This window comes from Podarcis raffonei, chromosome 3 (assembly GCF_027172205.1).
Source record: "Podarcis raffonei isolate rPodRaf1 chromosome 3, rPodRaf1.pri, whole genome shotgun sequence".
Taxonomy (NCBI): domain Eukaryota; kingdom Metazoa; phylum Chordata; class Lepidosauria; order Squamata; family Lacertidae; genus Podarcis; species Podarcis raffonei.
Window position 1 is genome coordinate 31,746,577 of NC_070604.1, and position 10,853 is coordinate 31,757,429.

Genomic DNA, 10,853 nt, shown 5'->3' on the forward strand with positions numbered 1-10,853 from the left:
AACCATAGTTAAGCTGCTGGACTGGTATGTTATAGTTCAACAAACCTAAGTTTAATAAACTGTGGTTTGGTGTCATGCGTGAACTTTCTCAGACCTCCCATCTCCCTAGCTGGAGGGGCTGGGGGCTGAACTTTCAGCCTTATGAATGCAAGATATGTGCTCTGCCACTGAGCTATGAGCCTTCTATTGCCATCAAAGCGATTAACACATTGTGGCCACCAGAAACAGCTGCATGAGCTTTGCAACCCACAAATCCCACTTCAAAAGAAAAAACCGTATTTTTCGCCCTATAGGATGCACCGGCCCATAGGACGCACCTAGATTTGGGGGGGGGGGAATAAAGGGAAAAAATTTATTCCCCCCCCCCAGGCGCGGGGCTGGGGCGGGGGAAGCCCGAGCTTCCCCCGCTCCAGCCCCCAGAACGGGGGAAGCCCGAGCTTCCCCCGCTCCAGCCCCCAGAACGGGTCCCAGAGCACAGCTTCGGCATCGCTCTGGGAGCTTGTGGGGCTGGGGGCGGGGGAAGCCCGAGCTTCCCCCGACCCCAGCCCCCAGAACGGGAGCTTGCTGGGCTGGGGGGATAGCTTCCTGAAGCCTGCATTTGCCTCATAGGACGCACACACATTTCCCCTTCATTTTTGGAGGGGAGAAAGTGCGTCCTATAGGGTGAAAAATACGGTACTTGTCTTGAAATGGAGAAAAAATGAGGAAGTGCTGCTCAAGAACAATCCATTACTGGTGGCAGTGGGCATGTGGAATGGTTTAAAATAGTCTCTTTTCCACATGGCTATATATATATATATATATATATATATGCAATTACGTTTCCAATTAACAGCACACAAACCATGACAAAGGTAACTCCTGGTTGACAATGTCTTACTTGTTAAGGGTGGAGGATACAAATGCAGTTCACTGCCACATTATTCAAGAAACCTGTATGAGTTTTCTTTGGGGAAGTTGAAACAGTGCGATTTGGCAAGATCTGTGTTCAGATTCATCTGGGAGTAGACAAACCATTATATCTTGTGTAGACCAGTGCATTGGGACACATGGTGAAATGACAGTTTAATTGTAGCATAGGCACAAAGTCGAGAAAACAGTAAATAATTTACATAAATGAAGCCAGTTCCACAGATGCATTATCTCTATGTCACGGCAGTATGCATACATTCTAAAGAGGTAGTGGTAATCTGCTGAAATCTTAAGTTCAGCTGTGAGAAAATAATGAAATCTTAAGTTCAGCTGTGAGAAAATAATGTTCCATAGGTACCTTCTGACTTGATGATCTTTTTATTGGTAGCACACCACTAAGAAGAATATTATGCTGATAATTTGCTTTCCTACCTGCAACTGTATGGAAGTTGGGAATCTGCTCACATAGTCTCTAGTCTGAAGACCGTGAACAGCTACATACACTCCCAGATTTGAATACTGCTTTATTTTATCTTGACAGATCTGTGCCGATTGCCCTGATCTTATTTTTCCATAGAAGCGTTTCTTCAGAACTCCTTGAGTCAGCTGTTTCATTTAAATTGCACCAATACAGAATTGTATTCTTGTTCAGTCTTGATTCGGTTGAGCAGGTGTGGGGAACCTGTGGCCATCCATATGTTGCGAGACTACAGTTCTTTCCATACCTGACCATTGGTCAGGCCGACTGGGGCTGATGGAAGCTGTTGTCCAACAATCCAGCTGAAGACAGGTGTGTGGAGGGAGCAGTACCTGTAGTCATAGGACCTATCAGCAAACCGTTACATGGAGAACAATTCTGTAGGAACGTAAGAACGTAAAACCTCAAGCAGGACTCAAGCACGAGAGCCCTCTCCCCTCCTTCACTACTACACCCACTCCTCAAAAAAGGCATTCAGGAAAAAAATTGGTTGTTGACCAAGTGCTGTAGGCTTGTCTCATTTTTCATCTACAGCAGAATGTAAGTTATTAACAGTCATTAGACTTCTGTGCTCTCCAGATTAAAAAAAATCATTGTTTTTCTCATCACTGTCATTGCTACAATCATTTTTTTGAAAGATTTTTTAAAATTTATCATGTTGGCATTTCTTTAAAAGCAGGTATCTGGTATCCTTTTGATGAGGTGGAATGAACCTCTTTCCATCCTTATTGGACACTCTCGTAAAGCGCCGTACCAATTGCCGAAAGCCAGCTCTTCACGTTTTAATTGCTAACTCACAAAAGCCAAATGACACAAATTGGCACATATCCTAAGATGTATTAAGGTTGTCCCGGTGCAAGCCAGCAATATTTCATCACAGGTAGCATTGTGGAACATCCAAATAGGTTCGAGGTCACAACTACTGGCTCAGCATTAACCTGTAAGAAGTTTGGTGGTTTTTTTAACCCCCATTTGGGCGATATTTGGACCACGAACCAGCATGGTTTATCTTCACCCAGCAGCTGGGACTGTGCCGTTAGTTACTAATATGAAAGCACACAAGCATGAAATACATTTTTTTGGTTGTGATAATGCTGTTCTTTCAGAAGATTGGAATTTTCCAGACCCCAAGGTACTATTTCTTTCCATTTCCAATTCCATGCACCAAGTAGGTCCCAATGACTTACTTTCTGGCTCCACATCTCTGTAGTTAAACACACAACACAGGCCTGACTTTGATGCAAGAGGAGCCTGCAGTTTTATTCATTAATAAACCTGTACATCTGATTCAAGCAAACTACTGCATTTGTTTGCGATCTTCCATTTCTCTGCTTCCAGGGACAGCTCCAGAGACAGGTTTGGACTTGCAGCATCAATTTTCCCCTGCAGGGGTGGGAGATCAGTTAGGTTGATCCTCTCCCAGAAACTGATAGAATCTGATAGATTTCTGACTGCTCTGGGGTTTTACCCCCCAGTGGATAGAGCTGGTTGAGGTTGTGGTTTCACTATGGAATTGCGAGGCTTGTAGGGTCATTGACACAATTGCTGCTGGTGCCATAGATCCCACTTTACTCCTTGGTATACTGAGGAGCTGAGGTCGATGAAAATGACCAATTGAGGGCTGCAGCAGAAGTGGTATCGATCTTGCTCCAGAGCCAACTGAGCACATGTTCAGGCTTGTAAACAGGCCTACCACAAAGCTGTGGGTTTAGCGTCCATTGTGTTTTCAAGAAACCACCAAGAAGATTGGCTCTCTGTCATCCAAAGAATGGTCATTCCTTACCAGCGGTGTGGAGCTCTGGAGCACACAGCGTCTGCCTGTAATTGGATGGCTAAACGCTTCAAGAATGAAGTTACTCAGCTCTGCAATTAATTTCAACGCTAATATTGTGGCAGCGGCAACCATGGAATTCTACTCAGTATTGATCCAGAGTAGATTCCAATGTATAGTTAGCAGAGCAAAAACTTAAACATATTACATATTACCTTGGTTTACAGACACTTCAGGTTACAGACTCCCCTAACCCAGAAATAGTACCTCAAGTCAAGAACTTTGCTTCAGGATGAGAACAGAAATCGCATGGCGGCAGCAGCAGGAGGCCCCATTAGCTAAAGTGGTACCTCAGGTTAAGAACAGTTTCAGGTTAAGAATGGACCTCCAGAATGAATTCAGTTCTTAACCCAAGGTACCACTGTACAAGATTACCCCAAAGTAGACCACAGGCAATTATATTTCATCCAGCAGATCTTTACTGCTACTGAAGGCAAATGAGCTTAATGGTCACAAATCCAATACATTCAGGATTGACACTGTCCATAAGTATGCTGCAACTGGATTTCTTAACTTAAACTTACAATAACTTATAATTATAAGTCTAAACATTAGCACTAAGCATACTATGTACAAAACACCACACCAGAAGGAAAAGAGATAGAAAGAGAGAGAGAATGAAACCCAGGCTCCTTCTGACCTCACTATGATAGTCAGCATGACCTTGACAGAAAGAGATAACAGAACCAGCTGTACTCAGCTTCTCAGAAGGAATAACCCAAACATCAGTAACCTTCTGCTTGCTTCTTTCAGACAGAGCAGCTTTCAGAACTTTCTTGAATTAATTAGAATAGGAAAGACCTCTACACATCAGATCAATACTTGATCTGAGCACAATTTAAAGTGTTGGTGCTGACCTTTAAAGCCCTAAACAGCCTCGGCCCAGCATACCTGAAGAAGCGTTTCCCCCATCGTTCAACCCAGACACTGAGGTCCAACGCGAGGGCCTTCTGGTGGTTCCCTCACTGCGAGAAGTGAGGTTACAGGGAACCAGGGAGAGGGCCTTCTCGGTAGTGGTGCCTGCCCTGTGGAACACCCTCCCACAGATGTCAAAGAAATAAACAACTATCTGATGTTTAGAAGACATCTGAAGGCCGCCCTGTTTAGGGAAGCTTTTAATGACTGATGTTTTAATGTATTTTTAATCTTTTGTTGGAAGCCTCCCAGAGTGGTTGGGGAAACCCAGCCAGATGGGAGGGGTATAAATAAATTATTATTATTATTATTATTACTCAACCCATATTTCAGCCTAACTTACCTCACAGGGTTGTTGTGACCGTGTACAACATCTTGAGCTTCTTGGAGGAAAGGTGGGGGTATAAATGCAATAAAAAATAAATGAAAAGCGGTGCACAGTTCCATCCTGCCATATGATGGAGAGGATGCCAAAGTCTTTTACACTTATACACACACTTTTTCGCTAACACACCCAGAAATGCTAGAGAGCAACTATTGTGAAAACGCAGCCATTTTCCATAGAAAAAAGGGGACACACACACACACACACACACACACACACGTGTGTGTGTTGTTGTCATTTCCAGAGGCTCAGTGCAAGGGGTCACAACGCCAGCAGATGGTGCTGTTTGCTTTGATTCGGCTATGCATAGGGCACACAGATGTTGACAATGATTACAGGAAGGAATAATTCATATGTTACTGATGAAGAGTGTTTGCTGGAAAACTGCCCCCCTGCCAGCCACATTTCCTAAAATGCCCATTGGAAGACATCACAATTCAGGCATTCCAGGAAGCGCAGGAAGCTGTGGAATCACCAGAGACCTGTGGAATTTTTAAAGTTAAAAGCAAGAACACTGCATGACCATCTCATAATGTTATTAGCACCAAAGCAAAAAAAGTCAACCTCTTTGCAACCGCAACCACCTCAGAAAATTTCACTGAGTTTCTCTCTCATCCCCTTACCATTTTGGGGAGGCAATTTATTTCTTCCCCCTTGAATGGTCAAGAAAATAAGAATAAAAAAATCAACCAACAATATCAGTTCAGTCTTACTATTTAATGTTTTAAATAATGTAGTGTGATAACCCCATGCCATTATTTATTTATTTATAACCCACCAACTGAAAATAATAATAGTAATAATGGTAGTGTCCAATAAAATCATTCAAAATTGTAATGCCACAAAAATGCAGAACCAGCGACCAACAGCAATCAAATTAATTCTCAAAATGGCAAAACAGGAACGTAAACAGGCGACCAAATATAAAAATTATAGGTGCCTATCTGATTTCAAAAGCATTCCACTATGCTAAAAGCCTTAGCCTACGCAGAAAATAATAGACACGTGTTGTAATATTAGCACTGTGTCTGTCAAAAACCTGACACACAAACTTACCAAGCCATGTGCTGACATCCAACAGTGTGCAACAATCTGCTCCAAAAGGGGACAATACCCAGCTAGATTTCATAGGTCTGAACTACATCCAAGTTTCTTTAGGCTCCGTAGAACCATCATTCTTCACACTTGATATATTTGTAGAATTCAGCTATGTTTGGGTCAAAATGAGAAGTTCTATGAGATCCATACTGATTTCTGAGCTCATGGGGGGGCTCAGACAATATAGCAGAAGTAAGCAGCCACCTTTCCCAGCCCACACAAGTCCAAGAAAGTAAGCCTCAGAACAAAGCACTATCAAACCGGAATTAAGTCTCAGAACAGTAGGAGGAAATACAAAACACAAAAAAGGGACAAGCCTTGTTTCATTAGTTATCCATGGGAATGAAAAGGAAGCTATACAGTACAGTCCTAGGCATGTCTAAGGTAAAGGGTCCAGTCGCGAATGACTCTGGGGTTGCGGCGCTCATCTCGCTTTATTGGCCAAGGGAGCCGGCGTACAGCTTCCGGGTCATGTGGCCAGCATGACTAAGTTGCTTCTGGTGAACCAGAGCAGCACACAGAAACGCCGTTTACCTTCCCGCCGGAGTGGTACCTATTTATCTACTTGCACTTTGAGGTGCTTTTGAACTGCTAAGTTGGCAGGAGCAGGGACCTAGCAACGGGAGCTCACCCCGTCGTGGGGATTCGAACCGCCGACCTTCTGATCGGTAAGTCCTAGGCTCTGTGGTTTAACCCACAGTGCCATCCGCATCCCTGACACGTCTACTCAGAAGTAAATCCCAATAAATTTCACAGGGCTTACTCCTAGGTAAGTGGGTATAAGGATTGCACTTCTTAAAACTTAATGCGGCAAGTTGCTGTTGAGAGTATTTTGGGGAAGTGTTTTGCAAAGCAGTAGAATTAAGATTAGGACAGGGTGGTTGATCAACCACGTGGCTTTTAATGGCTTCCACTTAAATGATTGATTAGATTATTATTATTTTTAAAGTACATATTACCAAAAGCTCAGTAAATGCGCCTTTGTGAATAATTCTGGATAAGTATTATATAACTTACTTTGAATGAGCTGTTCTGCATAGTTGTAATGACTGTATTTAACAAATCCTTATTACAACAATATCCCAGATCCAGACTTGTTCATTTCTCTTTAAAAACTGCAGTGGGTTGTGAACGAAAGCTGCTTTCGTAAACTTTTAAGGTCTCTTGATGCTTAGTTTAGAGGGACGGTATGTCCTTTTCTCCTTGGCTAAAATGCCATCCTCTGATGTGGCTTTAAACGAATTCTAACCTTTCTCTAGTCACCTGAGAAACAATTGCTTCCACATAGACTGTGAAGTTCTCACAATTCCCTTAGGAGGAAAGGTGCCAAGAACAGAGTCTTGCAAATGGCACTAAATTGTACCTTTGGGACTTGTAAGAGGGCTGAAATCCCCTCAGACGACCTCTAAACAAATGCTTTGAGTTTGAATTTCCCAGAGCATTCTTTTTGCGGGAACCAGCCTCACTTCAGTCTTGCTGAGGGCATTTATGGCACTACAAAGCTCCACCCACACTGCAAATGTACAATTTAGTCAACGTTTTGGTAAATTATGGCCAGGTCTCAGGAGTGAAGTTTTGGAATACAGCTGTGCTCATGGGCTTATCTCTTCAACCCTAATTCCTGGTCTGTTTGGTAACATAGAAAGCTGCCTTATATCAGGGTCACACCATTGGGTCCACCTAGCTGAGTATTGTCTACACTGATTGGAAGCAGCTTTCCAGGTTTTCCAAGAAGGAATATTCCCGTACCTTCCCAGAAATGTCAGGGGTTGAACCTGCATCTTCTGCATTGTTATGTGCTGAGTTGAATAGGATCCAAAATGCAGCAGTCTGATTGGTCCCAGAACAATAGGATTCAGAATGCAGCAGTCTGATTGGTCCTAGAACAATAGGATCCAGAATGCAGCAGTCTGATTGGTCCTCAGGAGCCACCCAATCCAGCTCCAGGTGGAAGGGAATCCGCAACCTGATTGGCCTACAGGAGAATCGCGGAATTAGCCAATCACGTGGGGCCCATTGTGTAAATAATGTATATAAAGCAGACATTCTGGGGGAACTTCCATTCCTCCTCACCACTATGAGCTGAATAAAGAGCATGAAATCCACTCGCCACTCCAAGTATATTTCATGGATGCAAAGCAGATGCTCTACCACTGAACGACAGCCCTTGCCCTTGATACAGCCATCAGTATGATACAGTTGTACCTTCAATCCCGAATGCCTTGCGAGTCGAACGTTTTGACTCCCAAATGTCGCAAACCCGAAGTGAGTGTTCCGGTTTGCGAACGTTCTTTGGCACCCAAACGTCTGACGTGGCTTCTGCAGCTTCCGATGGGCTGCAGTTAAAAAACAAAACAAAACAAAATCTTAAACATTTCAAAAGAAAACATTGCTAAGTGAAGCCAAATATAAAATGCACATTTAAAACAGCATAATTAACAAGAGAATAAAATATTATAAGCATGACACGGCTGTTTGGCAGGCACAAAAAGATGGGGCAAAAGAATCCAATAATTAGGATTTGTTGTCAGGCATAGCGATGTCCCTCCGGCCTCCCCAGGCCTTTGGGGAATATACTCCCTGGGGGCGATCTGCTCTGAGTGAGCTGGGATTTATGGGAATTGGAGTAAGGTTACCAGACATCCCCGTTTCCTGGGGACAGTTCCCAGATTTACAAATCAGTCCCCTGACAAAATCCTATCATTTCTACTGAAGTTGAAAAGTATCCCCGGATGCATTGAAAAAAATCTGGCAACCTTAAATTGGAGCCCAACAATAAATGGAGGGCACCATGTTGGTTGCCCCTAGATAATAAAACTCAGCTACCAAAATGAGAGCTGGAGAGAATGGCAACATCGCTGTTACCATTCCATTTGTGCAATCTTTCCACTCCCCTTTTTTTTGAGGACCAGCTTTCTGCCAAGTCTACCATGCAACTAGCTGCTCATGGTGGAATACTCAATTCCTAGTAGACATTTGCCAAATGGCTGATGGGAAGAGGGTACCAAGGCCACTTCTCCACCATGTGAGGACTATACCAGCCCTGACTAATGTATGGAGAAACGTATTATGGATAAACCTCCTGACATTCTGCAGACTTCTGGGATAGCTCAGTTGGCAGAGCCTGAGACTTGTAATCTCAGGGTCAGGAGTTCTAGCCCCATGTTGGGCTAAACCATTGCAAGGGCTTGGAGCCTTGTGGTCCTTTCCAACTCTACAATTCTATGATTATGTCCCTTCTAAGGTCTGCAAGTGCAAATCCCAGCCATTTCAGTGAGGAATTATTTGCACAGGAGAGGAGATGGACTGAGTCTTTAGTCATGAACACTGTGGTCATATTCATACCATAAATTCAAAGCACTCCAATACCACTTTTACAATCCTGGTTTCCCCCAAAGAATCCTGGGAACTGTTTGTTAAGGCTGCCAGGAGTTGTTAGGAGACTCCTCACAGAGCTATAGTTTCCAGCAACCTTAACAAACTACAGTTCCCAGGATTATTATTATTTTTTTGGGGGGGAGTCATGATTGTCAAAGTGGTGTAACATAAAAGTGCTTTAAATGTATGATGTGGATTTGACCAAAGTGTTGACATCAATTTTCTGCTGCTCCAGAGAAGCGGACACGGAGCAATGGTTCCAAACTACAAGAAAGAAGATTCCACCTAAACATTAGGAAGAACTTCCTGACAGTAAGAGCTGTTTGACAGTGGAATTTGCTGCCAAGGAGTGTGGTGGAGTCTCCTTCTTTGGAGGTCTTTAAGCAGAGGCTTGACAACCATATGTCAGGAGTGCTCTGATGGTGTTCCTGCTTGGCAGGGGGTTGGACTCGATGGCCCTTGTGGTCTCTTCCAACTCTATGATTCTATGATTCTATGCTCCACTGTGAAGAAGGATCTGCTGTTATTCATTTGCAACTGAAGGAAGCTATAGTTCTGGATCCAGAAAGCTGGAAAAGCAGAGAGTGAAAAGTAAAAAGAAGAGAAAAGAAGATAAGATAAAATGCTAACGGAAAGGGCAAAGCAATTTTTAACTTTCAGCCAGAGTAAAAATAGGGGGCTAATTAGCAGTCTGTCTCCAAGGGGAACATCTTCAGCACTTGGGGGGAAAAAAATCCATTATTAGACGTTATTCAAATCATCTGAAGGCTAACTGGGTGTTATGTACTGAGTTGAATAGGATCCAAACTGCAGCAGTCTGATTGGTCCTAGAACAATAGGATCCAAAAGGCAGCAGTCTGATTGGTCCTAGAACAATAGGATTCAGAATGCAGCAGTCTGATTGGTCCTAGAACAATGCAGCAGTATGATTGGTTGGCAGGAACTACCCAATCATGCTCCAGATAGAAGTGAATCCACAACCTGATTGGCTTACAGTAGAATTCCGGAATTAGCCAATCATGTGCAGCCCATTGTGTAAATAATGTATATAAAGCAGATACTTTGAGGGGACTTTCATTCATTCCTCCTCACCACTATGAGCTGAATAAAGAGCATGAAATCACTTTGCGACTCTGAGTATATTTCACTGGCGACGAAGGTGGGATCCCGCTGAGCTGACTGCCACACACAGCACCGCAGCACCGCCACCTGCCGCACCGCTGCCTCGCACCGTGTATCCAGGCTTCAGCTCCGGGACACAAGGAACTCAGAATGGCAACCGACAACAGCTTCTCGCCATTCAACCCAGCATCTGGAGACTGGGAAGCGTACGCCTCCCGTTTCACCTTCCTCCTAGAAGCCAAAGGGGTCATCGACGAAGAAGACGCCAAGAAGAGGGCGATATTCTTCAGCGTCTGCGGAGAGGAGACGTTTGAAATTGCCCGGGCCCTCCTTGCGCCTGAAGACGTCGCTACTGTTCCATACAAAACAATAATGGAACAGCTGAAGGGGCACTTTTCGCCGCAGCCCTCAGTGGTGGCTCGTCGAAATGCCTTCTACGCAAAGCGGCAAGCCCCTGGGGAAACCATAACTGGGTTTGTGACCTCTCTCCGCCAAGCCGCCCGGTTCTGCAACTTCTCAGAGCTGGAGAACATGCTTCGTGACCGCCTCGTCGGTGGCCTGAAGGATGAGAAGCTGCAACGACGCCTCTACGCTAAGAAGGACCTAACGTTCCAGGTCGCTCTGGAGGAGGCCCTGGCAACGGAAGCTGCCGAGAGGTCGACGCAAGAGGCACGGCCGAGCCAGCCGTCCCAACCGAGGGTCCACCACGAAGACCTCACCGATGACTCAGGATC